Below are 16,404 nucleotides of genomic sequence, written 5' to 3' on the forward strand. Positions count from 1 at the left end.
ATCGGCCAGATGTGCATTAGATGCGGGGAGGAAAACCATTTTCAGAGCATGTGTGGAGAAAGAACATCTCTACTACCAGCCTACAGGCCCCCGACTCAGCTGGCACCAAACAGACGATATGAACCGCCAAGAGCACCAACATGCGACCCTTCCTCGAAAGGGACAACATCAGAAGCAACACCCACAGAAACATCACGCACCCCAGATTCATCTGAGCCGTAGAAAACATACAAATGGAGCCAGCCAATGAAGCATACAACAACCCCGAACAAATCTACCAGGTGCAGACCGTTCCCGAAGAAGATCCAAGAAGAGAATTCAATGCCCGTGACCCATACGAAAACCCTCTGGTCGAGGAGCAACCGACAGAGGCGGAGCAGTACCCAGAATACGACCGGTACTGCAGAGAATATGTCCGGCTCATATCCGACTCGTCTGATGACAGGAGAGTGCCACTAGTAACAGTCCATCTAGGAGGGCTTGACACACCATTTCTTATTGAAACAGGTGCTACGGTCAACGTAATGAACCAGAAGACATACAAATCGCTCACCGAGACATACCCCCTACTGCCATCTCAGGCCCACATCTTCCAATGGGGCGTGACCTTACCACTGACCTCCAAAGGCCAATTCTTGTGTGACCTAGTGCACAGAGGCAGAAGAGCACCAGGGACAATCCACGTCATCCACAGCCCCTTGACAGGGAAATGCCTCCTAAGCTATAAGACAGCCATCGCGCTAAACCTAATAAACATCAGCTACGATCAGTCAGAGAAGATTTAAGGATTCCCTCCAACCGCCCAATCCATATGGGCCATGTCCCATAGGGTGCTCGACCTTGCTCGACCTTGAGACATTGAGAGCCATGTTCCCCGACCTGTTCAAAGGCGTCGGCAAGTTGAAAGACACTGTGGTAAAACTACACATCGACCCTTCTGTGCGGCCCGTACCGCAACATCCCAGAAGAATAGGGTTTCACCTACAAGCCAAGGTGACACATGAGCTGCAGCTACTACTTGACAATGTCATCATCGAGAGAGCAGAAGGACCCACCCCGTGGGTATCCCCACTAGTAGTTATCCCCAAGGCAGACGGATGCCTCCGCCTTCGTGTCTCACATGAGAGTCCCCAACACAGCTATCCAATGGGAGAGACACCCAGGACCAAAATCGAAGACATGCTGGTGAGACTCAATAAGGCCACCAGGTTCTCAAAGTTGGACTTTAACCAAGGCTATCACCAGCTGGTGATCGACCCTGAATCCAGGCCAATAACAACATTCATGACACAAGAAGGGTTTTTCTGCTATAAAAGTCTGAATTTCGGAATTTCATCAGCGGCCGAAATTTTTCAAGAAACCATTCGAAGACTGATTAGCCCTGTTACGCATTTACCTACAGCAACAACATCTTGGTCTTCGGAATAACACAAGAACAACATGACGACGCTCTAAAACAAGTATGCCCCATCTTCCAGGAAGCCGGTCTCACCCTTAACAACCTCAAGTGTGATGTGAACAAACACAGCCTGTGCTTCTTCAGGCACATCTTCTCAGACCAAGGCACCAGGGCTAACCCTGACAAAATCAGCGCCATCGTCAACCTAACAAGCCCAAAAGACGTGTCCGAACTGCGCTCATTCCTAGGCATGGCAGGGTACACTGTGCAAGGTACCTCCCCCACTATGCCACACTCATCGACTCCTTGAGGCAACTGCTAAAGAAAGACCAACCATTTGCTTGGGAGGAGCAGTGCCAACAAGCATTCTCTATGATCAAACAAGAACTAGCAACCAACCGCCAACTGGCATATTTCAACCCACAGTGGGACATGGAAATATGTTTAGATGCCAGCCCTGTGGCCCTAGGAGCCATACTGGCTCAGACCAACCCACAACAGAACACTGAAATGTTTGTGGTCGCATACGCCAGCAGGGCTTTGAACTCCATGGAGCAAGCCTACTCCCAGGTGGAAAGTGAGAGCTTGGCGGCGGTCTTGGAGTGTGAAAAATTCTACCACTTCATCATCAGCAGGACCTTTGTGCTGATACCGACCACTGTTAGGCAGAATCCTGTGCAGTGCCCTTAGGGACCGCTACACACAATTAAGACTACTGGTGGCAATACAAGTTTTACCTTTGGTACAAGCCTGTACTACTATGTTAAAGTGGTATCAGTAGCGGAGCAGCCAGGCTTATCTCAAGAGTATATGAGCAGTAGCAAAGATTACACAAAGGGACCACAATTACTGTGACTCAAGGTTTCAGGTAAAAAAAAGTACATTTATTTTTAAACCATTTGTTATAAACACAACACTTCTATGAATGTAAAATCACACGTAAAATACACTACAACCAACCAATTCACTTTGGTACACTCTAACTCAAGGTAAGTACCCTATGTTTTAATGGACCGATGTTGTGAAACAAAAGACATTACCGGGAATACCATTGCGATCACTTTTTGACAGTAATGACAGTTCGGTCTTACTAAAGAAACGCGTATCCGCGGCAAGAAATGTTACCCGGGCAAAAACACACTTAGCACCTGAGTTAACCAAAGAGAGTTGGGGGAAAAAATCATAGACAATACTTTTGTCAAAGCAGACAGAATCAGAGAACACTCATAGACAGAAATTCAAGAGTCAATAGGCCGGAGCCAGTGTCAAGAGGAACCGGGTTCCTGTTGTTGAGGATCACACAGTCGGATAGTTCAAGATTCAACGTTGCCAGGAGTACTTAGATATTGTCAACAAGTTATAAGAAGGAGGTAAAACAAGGGCAAGCCTTGGAGGCGAAGAAAAGGGGGTTGCCCTAATTCTTTGAGCAGAACACAGTACCTTATTCAGTGAAGAAGCTGGTGCCACGGCAGATGTTCCAGGTAGTTTCCTGCAGACCCACGGTTCCTGGAGCTTCGGTGTGAAAGAGGACGTCTGGAGGGGTCTGCACCATACAGGGATGAGGCCGGCAGCAGCGACAGCGAATAAAAGGTGCGCTCCTAAAAACCGGAGAGGCTCTTCAGATGGCTATCCGGACCACTACAGCAGTGTGCAGCGATTTCAACCAAGAAGAGGATCCTCTGGCTGTGGAAGATGAGCTGGTTATCCCCACCAGGCTCAAGGGAAGAAGACTCCGGACTGGATCTTCTCTGGTCGTCGAAGGGTAGATAGCTCAGGACTGCTGCAGGGCTTCACCGTGACGGGGTAGTTGTAGCAGCCGTCTTCTTCTCCGCTTCTCTTCGGTTCCTTGTAGTTCCAGTGGCGACTCTGACTTCTAGACCAAGAGACCTGCCTTTTATGCTAAAATCCCCCATTCACACAACCTGGCTGTCAATCACGCAGCAGGGGGGTTGTCCAGCCCGGACAACCACCTCAGCCAATCATGTCAAAGTGCGACTTGGGTTTCCTAGGATACACTGTGCAGGGGGTGACTACACCCCTCCCTCACATTCAGCCCACCTAGACACACAGGCGTCTAGTGGAGGGCTTCTTGGCAGAAGCCCGCCAAAGGACAGTAACAAAGGAGGCAAACCTGGTTTGCCGCGCAACGTAAAACACAAGAAGGATTTTAACAAAAAGAAATGGTGACTAAACCCGACCGGAGCCAAAAGAAAAATATTTGGTCAAGCGGATTTAAGTTTGAGGCTAATATAATAGCCTAAAACAATACCACGTTTATATAGTATAATTGGGGTAGAACATTTAGGGTAGATACCACTGCCACCAGCCAAGTCTAAATGTTAAAGGAGTGAAACAATGCTCTAGGAGGTGCAGCTAAAAAAGGTTATGGAATAACCCTTTCCAGTACTCCATGTAAGATGGGGTGTACTGGATCTGTGGTAAAGTTAATGGCAACTTTACCCTTTTCTGGGGGACAGTAGTCAGCCTCAGAAATGGAGTCGGTGGGAAGACTAATAGACAACCCTGTGTCACTGCACTGAAGGTGCTGTGTAACATACAAAAGAAGGGGTCTACTGAAGTGGTGTACTCCAGAGTCCACAATCACAAGAAACAGAGGAAATACACACAGCAAAACATGGGTAAGAGTCGGGGAAAAGCTCACACTCTTACGAAGTGAAAAAAAGAAACTACAGAAATCCAGCAAAGCTGCTGGGGGACTCACTAGGTTAGGGAAATTAGCCATAAAATGAGAATTCTCCCTAATCCCCCCCCCGGAGGATTTAATCCACTCCTGGATGGATCTCATACCTCTTACCAGTTAAAAACATCCTAGTGAGACCATTAGCATTTTGGTGGTGACTTCCTGCTCTGTGCTCAATGGAAAAATCAAATCCTTGCAGGCAGATTGACCATCTGAGTAATTTTGGGTTTTCCCCTTTCATTTGCATCAGCCATCTAAAGGGTTGGTGGTGTAACGCTCACTTGATTCCCACAGAGACGCTGACCCGAACTGGACTGCTACCGTTTCTTCTATCGTGAGGCGCAGGGCCCGGAAGATGCTCTGGACGGGGCCTCCGAATTTGGATTGCCTGGCTTGTAGAGTAAGTTTTCTGCAGGTGGAAGAAAAGGGATTGATTACCAGCTGGGGTGGATATGTGTTCCCACCAATCTCCCGTTTCTCACTCTTCTTGACCCCCAACTTGGTTTCTGCGAGCTCTCACCTTAGGTATTGTAAAGATGAGCTCTCCATCCTGCTTCAGGTGCAGGGGTTCGTAGGATCCAGTTACGTCACTGGATGGGAAATAGTTGCGGACACTGTGTCCTTTCGTCTCTCCTGCGGTAGCCGTAAGTATGAGTGTCTTTTCTCCACAGGAGCCGGAGCCCAGAAACCTAAAGCAGGTAAGTCTCTTGGTGAGTATTTGTTCTCCGTGCATAGTTAGTGCTCACCATGTATTCCTCTTATGCAGGTGCTGGGATGTAGCTGGCGTCGTGGCCGCGGTGGAGGAAGGTAAGTGAAAGAAAAGCGACTGCTTACTTCTAATGATTGTCTTTTTCTGCTTACAGGTGCCGAGATGCTGCCGGCAACACAGCCGCTGTCGCGCGTGATGAAGCACGTAAGTAAGTGGAAGAAATGTGGCCGCTTTAGAGCGGGCACCTCTAATGACTGTCTTTTTCTGTCTTTCAGGTGCCGAGATGCTGCCGGCGTTGTGGCCGCGGTGGAGTTCGGCGAGGCCACGGATGGGTAAGGCAAGGTGGCGCGGCTGCGAGCCTTTGAGAGCGCTGCTAATCTTGTACCTTTCCTTTGCAGGATCGTCAGAGGTAGGATTGCTGAGGCCGGATTCCGGTAAGTATAATTTCTACTGCTCGCCTTCTCTTTTCTTGTCTGTTTGCAGGTGTTCTGGGTGCTGGCGGGCGTGTCAGGAGCCAGGATGCAGGAGCCGACTCGGTGAGCGTCCTGCTGCTGATGCAGAATAACGCGAAGCACGTGTATTCCATCGGGCGTGGTTTAAATAGCAGAGAAGTGCTTCAGGTGTGTGTTCTTCCACTGGCCCCACCCAGGTGAGAAAAGAGTTCCTGAATAGAGGAAATAGTTCCTCCCAGCCCTGATGGCTGGGGACTTCAGCCAGACTGGATTGTTCTGGGTAAGTATGCAGCATGGTCTGCCTCAGGTAAGTCCACCCAAGCATTATTACACAGTTTATCAATATGAGCCCGGCGCCTATGGCGCCGGGACTGAAGTACTCTATGAGCCTGGCGCCAAAGGCGCCAGGACACAGTCCAAAGGGCCCCTGTAGGGGTCTGCTGGGTCCGGAGATGTGGAAGAAGGGTCTGCTTCCGGGGGCGCTGGGCCAGTCCTGGCTCCTCGGGCGTAGTGCTCATGACAGCACCCCCCCTCAAGGCCCCTCCCAAAATTGTCTTCCCCGGGGGTTTTGGTTTATCCGGAAAGGTTCGGTGAAATTTCTTGATTAGACGAGGAGCATGGACGTGGTCATAGGGTTCCCATGACCTCTCTTGAGGCCCGTAACCCTTCCACTCAATCAGGTAGAACAGCTTTGATCTGATGATCTTAGAGTCCAAAATGTTTTTAATCTCGAATTCAGGTTCTCCATTCACTTGAATTGGTTCTGGAGGTTTGGTTAGTCTGGTTCCAGATTGCATGGGTTTCAAAAGTGATACGTGAAAAACAGGATGTATACGCATATGAGCTGGCAATCCTAGTTTAACGGCCACTGGGTTTATTATGGCCGTAACTGGATATGGCCCCAGATATTTGGGATTAAAAGTGCAAGGTCCTTTGAGTGATAAGTGTTTGGTGGACAACCAGACCTGGTCCCCAATCTGGTATTGAGGGGCCTTGCTTCGGTGTTGATCTGCTCCTCTCTTGTACCTTTCTTTAGCTTGTTGTAAATGTGCAGCAGCTTCTTTGAAGGCTTTGGTAATAGCAGTGTGTAACTGATCCACGGCGGGTGTTCCAAGATATTGAGGTGGATCGAGGTTGGAAGTTCGAGGATGAATTCCATACAAAGTGTAGAAGGGGCTTTGCCCAGTTCCAGAGTGAACGGAATTATTGTATGCATACTCAGCTATCCAAAGGATGTCCTTCCAGTTGCTCTCTGACTGTTGTAGCATGCATCGTAAATATTGTTCGAGAGTCTGGTTAGTTCTTTCAGTTTGACCATCGGTCTGGGGGTGATGGCTGGTTGAGAGTCTTACATCGATTTGAGCCAATTGACAGCAACTACGCCAAAAATGGGAAATAAACTGGCTTCCTCTATCTGAGATTAGTACCGATGGGAATCCGTGTAACCGGACAATGTTTTCAAGGAATTCTCTGGCTAGTACCGAAGCTGAGGGTAAGCCTTTTAACGGAATGAAGTGGGCCATCTTGGAAAACAAATCCACAATAACGAGAATAGTGTTGTACCCGGAGCAGGAGGGTAAGTCTGTGATAAAATCCATAGAAAGGGTGTGCCAGGGAGACGGTGGAATGTCTAATGGTTGGAGAAGACCAGCCGGTCTTTTCTTTTGACCCTTGTTTTGAGCGCACACACCACAGGACATCACAAATTCTTTTATGTCTTTTCTCCACGAAGGCCACCAGAATTGTCTTCTCACTTTCTCTTCTGTTTTGGCAATGCCAGGGTGGCCCTCTATCAATGAATTGTGATAGCAGGAGATTACTTGCCTTTGCAAATCGGCGTGTGGTAGGAATAATCATCCTCGGAAATAAGGCAAGTCATTGTTTAAAGTGAAATCGATTCCTTTTTGTAGCCAGTTCTGCAAGTCTGTTGGGTTCAGAAATTGTTTAACTTTTGCCTCAATGTCCTCGATGGATTGTGAAGAAATCAGGCCCAAGATCATTTGTTCAGGAATTATTGGCACAGGCTCTGGGTTGACAATGGTGTCTCCCATTCCAATCCGGGAAAGAGCATCTGCTTTGCCATTTTTGCTGCCGGGCGGTAAGTGATCACAAAGCCAAATTCGGCAAAGAACAGGGCCCAGCGGAGCTGTCGAGAGGATTGAGCCTTGGCGGTTTTCAGATACTGTAAATTCCGATGATCGGTGATCACTGTGATGGTGTGTCTGGCCCCAAGGAGATAATGATGCCAGGCCTTAAAGGCGGATTTAATAGCTAACAGTTCCTTGTCTGTGATGGCGTAGTTAACCTCAGGCGCCGAGAATTTTCGACACCAGAACGCCATGGGATGTAATTGGTTAGTCTCTGGGTCTCTTTGTGAGAGGACTGCTCCCATTGCTAAGCTGGATGCGTCGGTTTCGACGATATAAGGGAGATCTGGGCGTGGGTGCTTCAGTATTGGCGCAGAAGTAAACTTGGCTTTTAGCTCTTGGAAGGCTTGTTCAGCTTCTTCAGACCACTCAAAACGTTTATTCTTTCTTAAGAGAGCCGTGATGGGTTGTACCACTCGTGAAAACTCCGGAATGAATCTGCGATAAAAATTGGCAAAGCCTAACATGCTCTGAACGCCTTTTACAGAAGTAGGTGATGGCCATTTGAGAATAGCATCCACCTTTCGCGAGTCCATGTGGACTCCTTTGGGTGTTAGGATAAAACCCAGAAATTCGACTTCAGTGGCATGGAAAACACATTTTTCAAGTTTGGCAAATAGTTTGTGTTGGCAAAGTTTTTCAAGTACTGTTCTAACATGATTTCGGTGATCTGCTTCCGAAGAGGAGTAAACAAGAATGTCATCTATGTAGACGACAACACAGACGTCAATGAGCTCCCTGAGGACATCATTCATAAAATATTGGAAGGCGGCCGGTGCATTACATAGTCCGAAAGGCATCACTTGGTACTCAAATAACCCATATTTAGTGCGTAACGCCGTCTTCCATTCATCGCCTTCCTTGATCCGTACCAAGTGATAAGCCCCCCGTAGGTCTAGTTTTGTATATATGCAAGCATCCTTCACCTGGTCAAGGTGTTCCGGGATCAGAGGTAAAGGGTATCTGTTTTTTACCGTTATCTGATTCAGAGCGCGGTAGTCTATACAGGTTCTGAGGTCACCTTCTTTTTTTGGCACGAAGAACAGAGCTGAAGATGCAGGGGACTTCGATGGACGAATAAAACCATTGGCCAAGTACTGGTCCAGGTACTGTCGCAGGTGAAGGTTCTCGGGCTCGGTAAGGGCGTAGATCCTGCTGCAAGGAGGAGTTGCACCGGGTAGTAGATCTATCTGGCAATCGTATGACCTATGGGGCGGTAAGGTGTTAGCCTGTTCCTTTTGGAAAACATCTTGAAACTCTCGATACTCTAGCGGTAATTGCAAACTGTCGGCCGTTACTGACGCTAGGCCAATGTGTGATCGTAGATAGCAGGTTTGTGCACACTCTGGGAACGTTATCGTCTTTGCTCGCCAATCAATCTGAGGTTTGTGTTTTTCCAACCAAGGGATTTCCAGAATTATTTGAAATTGCAGAGCCTTGATCACGTCGAACACTATTACCTCCCGATGCCCGTCTTGGCCTAGTAATGTCACTTCAGTAGTGGTATGGGTTACCGGCCCGGAGGCAATCTCAGTCCCATCCACAGTGGTGATGACATCTTTAACAGCTTTTGGGCAAAGAGGTAGGTTCATCCTGGAAGCCAACTCGCGGTCCACGTAATTTCCTATAGCTCCACTGTCCACGTATACCTTAATTGCATGCAATCTTTCTGGCTGCTTCGGATTTACGAGGACCATTGGCATAATGAAATGCAAGGTCAAAGAACTGGTTTTTAAGCTCGGCAAGCAGACCTCTACGCTTGTCGGGCAAGGTCGTTTCCCGGCTCAGACTTTTCAGAATTCTTGTTGGAAGCTCCTACAGTCTTCTTAGGTGGTTTTACAGGGCAGTCTCGAAGGAAATGTCCCGAGTTCCCACAATAGAGACACAGTTGCATTTGCCGTCTTCTGTCACGCTCTTTCTGGGTTAAGGGGCCCTTTACAACCCCAATCTGTATAGGTTCGGTGCCATCGACACTTTTGGTGTTGCTCTGAGTCTTAGTGAAGATTCGGGTTTCAAACCTGGATCGATCCGCCTTCCTGTTTTGAAGCCTGTGATCTAATTGGACCACCAAATCAATATAATCCGAACAGTCCTGACGTGGATTTACGACCTGGGCCAGGACGTCTTTGAGTTCGCCGCGTAGACCTCGGTGAAATAGCGTGATTCTTTTCTCCTCGGGCCATCCAGTTTCCACAACTAACCTATTGAAGGATGCAATGTAGGCTAAGAGATCCTGGTTGCCCTGTCATAGGGAAAGGAGTTCATTGTCCAGGGCCTGCCCCTGGGAATGACTTGCAAAAAGTCTTTCCATACTCGTCTGGAAGGCTTGGAAATTCCAAAGGATTGGATCATCTTGTGTAACCAGTGGAATTGACCAATCGGCGGCACTGCCGCTAAGATACGAAAGTACAAATGTTACCTTGGTCTGGTCATTCGGGAAGGCAGCGGGCCTGCAGAGAAAGTGCAATCTGCATTGATTTATGAACACTGCAAATCTTTTGGGGTCTCCAGAAAAACGTTCAGGTGGTGCCAGTGGCACATTTCCAGGTAGGTTGATTTGAACGGGATTGGTTGAAGTAACTGGGGTAAAATTCCCCCCTGGATTGGGCAGAGGGGTTTGCCCCGCTTGGCTCTGTAATAACTGTCTGGCAAGGTCGTCAGTTCGTTCCTTTGACACTATTAACTCTCTCCTGAGGGCGTTCGTCTCCTGGCGAGCAGCATGAACTTCAGTCCTTAATTCCCCCAGTAGGTGGGCCAGGTGATCTGTATCAGAAGTTTCCATAGCGCCTGGGTAGGAGATTATTGGTAGGCTTCGCATTCTGTAACGCTCACCTGATTCCCACAGAGACGCTGACCCGAACTGGACTGCTACCGTTTCTTCTATCGTGAGGCGCAGGGCCCGGAAGATGCTCTGAACGGGGCAATTTGGATTGCCTGGCTTGTAGAGTAAGTTTTCTGCAGGTGGAAGAAAAGGGATTGATTACCAGCTGGGGTGGATATGTTTTTCCCACCAATCTCCCGTTTCTCACTCTTCTTGACCCCCAACTTGGTTTCTGCGAGCTCTCACCTTAGGTATTGTAAAGATGAGCTCTCCATCCTGCTTCAGGTGCAGGGGTGCGTAGGATCCAGTTATGTCACTGGATGGGAAATAGTTGCGGACACTGTGTCCTTTCGTCTCTCCTGCGGTAGCCGTAAGTATGAGTGTCTTTTCTCCACAGGAGCCGGGGCCCAGAAACCTAAACAGGTAAGTCTCTTGGTGAGTATTTGTTCTCTGTGCTTAGTTAGTGCTCACCATGTATTCCTCTTATGCCGGTGCTGGGATGTAGCTGGCGTTGTGGCCGCGGTGGAGGAAGGTAAGTGAAAGAAAAGTAACTGCTTACTTCTAATGATTGTCTTTTTCTGCTTACAGGTGCCGAGATGTTGCCGGCGACACAGCCGCTGTCGCGCGTGATGAAGCACGTTAGTAAGTGGAAGAAATGTGGCCGCTTTAGAGCGGGCACCTCTAATGACTGTCTTTTTCTGTCTTTCAGGTGCCGAGATGCTGCCGGTGTCGTGGCCGCGGTGGAGTTCGGCGAGGCCATGGATGGGTAAGGCAAGGCGGCGCGGCTGCGAGCGTTTGAGAGCGCTGCTAATCTTGTACCTTTCCTTTGCAGGATCGTCGGAGGTAGGATTGCTGAGGCCGGATTCCGGTAAGTATAATTTCTAATGCTCGCCTTCTCTTTTCTTGTCTGTTTGCAGGTGTTCCGGGTGCTGGCGGGCGTGTCAGGAGCCAGGATGCAGGAGCCGACTCGGTGAGCGTCCTGCTGCTGATGCAGAATAACGCGAAGCACGTGTATTCCATCGGGCGTGGTTTAAATAGCAGAGAAGTGCTTCAGGTATGTGTTCTTCCACCGGCCCCACCCAGGTAAGAAAAGAGTTCCTGAATAGAGGAAATAGTTCCTCCCAGCCCTGATGGCTGGGGACTTCAGCCAGACTGGATTGTTCTGGGTAAGTATGCAGCATGGTCTGCTTCAGGTAAGTCCACCCAAGCATTATTACACAGTTTATCAATATGAGCCCGGCGCCTATGGCGCCGGGACTGAAGTCCATTATGAGCCTGGTGCCAAAGGCGCCAGGACACGGTCCAAAGGGCCCCTGTAGGGGTCTGCTGGGTCCGGAGATGTGGAAGAAGGGTCTGCTTCCGGGGGCGCTGGGCCAGTCCTGGCTCCTCGGGAGTAGTGCTCAAGACAGGTGGTCAGTCTGAATGGTGAAGGTAGATCCATACAAGTATGGTCTAAACCGCTTCAGTGACCACACAATAGCAACACATTCTCATTCTATTGCCCATCTTGTCTCAGGATCCTTTAACTTCCTGCGAAACAAATGGGGTGTTCCCTACCTTTCTCAAACAGTTGACTCAGGACTGCACCTATACCTACATTTGAAGCATCAGTTTGTACAATGAAGGGTTGGTGATAGTCAGGAGCTCTTAGGACTGGAGCTTGTCAAAGGGCTTTCTTCAGACCTTCAAAGGCTTGATTGCACTCCTCATTCCACTTGACCATTTTAGGAAATTTGGGAGAGGAGATGACATTCAAGGGAGAAGCTATGGTCCCATAGTTCTCTATGAAGTTCCTGTAATACCCAGTGAGACCTAAGAAGGCTCTCACTTGGTTTTGAGTAGTAGGGGTGGCCCAGTTTTGTACAGCTTGTACTTTGCTAGGCAATGGTCTTATTTCACCTCCTCCTACCTCATGTCCAAGGTAGACCACTGTACTCTGACCAATTTGACATTTACTTGCTTTTATGGTCAGATGGGCCTGTTCCAGAGCCTGAAATACATATCCTAGGTGTTCAATATGTTCTTTCCATGTAGGGCTGAACACTACAATGTCATCCAAGTATGCCATGCAGAAGTCCTCCATCCCATTCAGAACTTGATTGACCATCCTCTGAAATGTAGCAGGTGCATTTTTTAGTCCAAAAGGCATTACCTTGAATTGGTAGGGGCCAGCTGGGGTGGAGAATGTAGTTTTCTCCTTGGCATGGTCTGTCAGGGCTATTTGCCAATATCCTGACGGTAGGTCAAATGTGCTGAGGTACTTGGCTACACCAAGTTTGTCCACCAGCTCATCTGTCCTAGGTAAAGGATGGCCATCAGTCTTGATGACTGCATTTAGAGCTCTATAGTCCACGCAGAATCTCAACTCCTTGGATCCTGCCTTTGGTACAAGCATAACTGGGCTAGACCATGGGCTAGTAGAGGGCTCTATAACCCTGAGATCAAGCATCTACTTGACCTCACTCCTCATATGGGTTCTGACATTGTCTGACATTCTGTACCCCCTGCTTTTGACAGGCAAACAGTCACCAGTGATTGTATCATGCTGGCCCCAAGGGGTCAAGCCTGGTGAAAGTGAGAACAGGGAGGCAAACTGATTCAACAGTAACTTGCACTCATCCTGCTGGTCAGATGTGAGACTGGAAGAGAGATCGACTCCTTCCACTTGCTCATCTAAAGGTAAGCCTCTGAGGAGGTCAGGCAGAGGTTCACTCTCCTCCTCCTCCTGAGCTGAAGCGAGAAGCAGAGCTCCTATGTCAGGTCTAGAGACATAAGCCTTTAAACGGTTGGTGTGAAAGACTCTGGGAGCCTCCTTAGGATTGCCTAAGTCCACCAGAAAGTTCACCTCTCCAAGTTTACCTACAATTTTGAAAGGTCCTATCCATTTGTCCTGCAAGGCCCTCTGCCTTGTTGGGACCATAACAAGAACAAGCTGGTTGTGAGAGAACTCAACCATGTTAGCCTTCTGGTCATGACTGCTTCAAAGATGAACAAAATTATTTTTATTAAATTTCTCTGTCCACAGTGTGTTAAACAGAAATACATGTAACCGTATTCCTATTGGATACCTATGTTAATTTATCTCAGAAGGTAGTATCCTGTTATTTGTATGTTTTCAAATTGTTTTCTTCAAGAGTTCAAATCTCCCATGTTTTACTTCTGTTCTGGTCTTTATTACAATTTGTAAAATCCAGTTCAGAAATCTTGATGATTCCCATCTGTTTTTAGGGGAGTCAAGGATCAGGAAGTCCGGCGATTCTTAATTATCTATTCGTCTAGGACTCATCCTGCTATGGAAGCCACAAAAAAGCCTACCGGTTTCAGTGGCAAGAGCGCCACATTCATCAGGGCTGGGCAGACACTTCTGGGTTGGTGTGTCTATGTATCGGTAACTGGTTGGATGGTACCGGGAAATCCCACCTGTAGATGGGGGGGAGGGGGAGAAGAGGGAGGAGAGGGGGGGGAGATATTTTTTTTCATCTTTGAAGCAGCTTTTAAAGGAATCCCAAGTACCTCACAAGAGGGCGAATTGAATCTAAAAAAAGAAAAAAAGAAAAAAAAGAAAAATAATATATTTTTGGAACACTTTTTTAGAATGGACTAATCTGTGTTCTTTAATGTGTGAACATATAAGGGTAGACTCAGGTATGAGATCCCCCCTCTCCATTTGGTCCTTTTGTGTCAAGTGAGCCTTCTGGTCATGCCAATGTTCGACCAGAGCTTGACCAGCCCTCAAGTTATTATTTGCTTCTGCCATCATGTGTGACATTCTCCTCCGGAGACCTATCACATAGTCAGTCACTCTGACTGGCTTGGGGGAAGGAGCACTCTCCAACCCCTCCTTAATCAGGGCCAATGCACCTCTGACCGGATGGCCATAGAGAAGTTTGAAGGGACTGAATCCTACTCCATCCTGAGGGACTTCTCTATATGCAAAAAGAAGGCATGGCAGTAGAAGGTCCCACTTTATTTTAAGGGGTTCTTCTAAAGCACCTATCATGCTCTTCATAGTTCTGTTAAACCTCTCCACCTTCTCATTGGTTTGGGGATGGTAGGCAGTTGAGAACTTGAAGGTGACTCCACAGGTTTTCCACATGGCTTGCATGTAGTGGGACCTAAAATGTGATCCCCTGTCAGATATCACCCCCTTAGGAAACCCTACTCTGGTAAAAATACCAAGTAGGGCCTTAGCCACAGCCGGAGCCGTAACAGTCCTCATAGGTATGGCTTCAGGAAATCTAGTGGCATGATCCACTACAACCAGGATAAACCATGTTGCCTGAAGATGTGGGAGGGTCAAGAGGACCAACAATATCAATCCCAACCCTCTGAAAAGGAACTGCCACCACTGGTAGAGGCACCAAGGGTGCCACTTTCTTGGCTCCACTCTTGCCAGAGGTTTGGCAAGTGTGGCAGCTTCTGCAGAATGTGTCTACTTCTGAACCCATTTTAGGCCAGTAGAAGTAAAGAGAGAGCCTTTCCTTGGTCTTCTTAAAACTTAAGTGACCAGCCAAAGGAATCTCATGGGCTAACTGCAGAAACTGGAATCGGTTCATTAGAAGTACTACAAGCTTCTTGCAGTCTCCAGGGGTTGACTCAGTTGGTTCACTGTAGAAGAGGCCATCTTCCCAGTGCAACCCTTTACTTCCCAGACTCAGTCCCATTGAGCTGAGAAGCTGCCTGTAGGTGAAGACTTTCCAGGGTAGGACACTCTCTTTTCTGAAATCTGCCCTGTTGGGTCACCTTCTGCCAGTAAAGACCGCAGCTCAGGATCGTCAACAGGGTCAAGATCTCCTACCAGAGTACGGTCTTCTTCTAGATCTGATTCCTCAGTATCTAGCTGAACCATACAGGGTTGACCTTCACACTCAGCCTCAGCTGGTGGAGGAGTCACAGATGTGACTTTGGACAGTCTTGGAGATGTCCTTCTGCGCACAGGAGTGCTTGCTGGTTTCTTGCTGGTAGACTTAGGTTTCCCCTTTGTCTCTTTCTGTCCTGCAATAGCAGTGAGTAAGTCCTGTGGACTTGGGGTGATAGTTACCTCTATCATATCCCCAGGAGAGCCTCTCAAGGTTCTCTCCTTTGCAGACCTTGTGAGCTCCTGCTTCCTTCTTCTGGGGGGCCTGAGGGTACTAGACACAACTCCAAGAGTTTTAAGGTCATTACCCAGCAGGACTCTCCCAGGTATGTTATTTTGCACACTTACAGGTATTCTGACAGTCATGTCATTACACTGGATGAGAGCTGGTAACTGGGGAACCATTTGCACAGGGCCTCCAGCTAACTTGGGTAAGTAGTTGCGTGCCTTAGCAACATCCTCCACCTTGAAAAACATTCAGAAACCACAGTTATGCTGGCTCCAGTGTCTCTGATGGCAGGGGTTTCCTGACCATTCACAAGAAAACTATCTTTGTAATACTCTTTAGTATTATCTTGGATTGAGTTAGACATCTAAGTTCTGTTGTTCCCAAAGACCCAAGGACACTAAAGAAACACTAGCTGAGACTCTCATTGGCTCAATAGCTAGTAACTGAAAGTTCCCACTGGCTATAGGTACTTCTTCCACCTAGGAGAAGGCTAAGGAGACAGTGTTGATCCCTAAAGGTTTACCCTTACATCTGGGATCTCCTTTCACATGGTCAGTTAACCCACAAACAAAGCATTTCCCAAATGCTCTCTGGAATGGGGGTTTGCCCTGGCCTTCATCTGGTGTGGAACCAGGTGGTACACTAGCCTGATTCGGTTTACCTTGTGGCTTACCCTGGTTATTTTTGGAGCCCTCTTTTGGATAGGAATTATTGGAATTCTCTTTGTTGTCTTTCTTTGGCTGCTTCCCCTCATCCTTCTTCTGAGTAGCCCCAGAATCCTTGTGAGTTGCCCTGTTGGCAACCCACAAGTCAGCAGCCTTAGCTAGCTTCTTAGGAGCTATCTCCTTTGAATCAGCCAAGTGCTGTCTAAGCTCAGGAGAGCAGACATCAAAAATAGACTCCAACATTACAAGATTCCTCAAACCCTCATAAGTGTTCACTTTGTAACCCTTAACCCAACCATCTAAGTTTTTCAAACATTCACACACCCAGGTAGCCCAAGGGGGGTACCATCATGCTTTTTGAGGGTTCTAAACCTCTTAGGATACTGGGAAGGGGTCTTCCCAAACCTAGCTATTAATGCTTGT

Source organism: Ambystoma mexicanum, chromosome 5p (genome assembly GCF_040938575.1).
Source record: "Ambystoma mexicanum isolate Mex_15411 chromosome 5p, UKY_AmexF1_1, whole genome shotgun sequence".
NCBI classification, from domain to species: Eukaryota; Metazoa; Chordata; class Amphibia; order Caudata; family Ambystomatidae; genus Ambystoma; species Ambystoma mexicanum.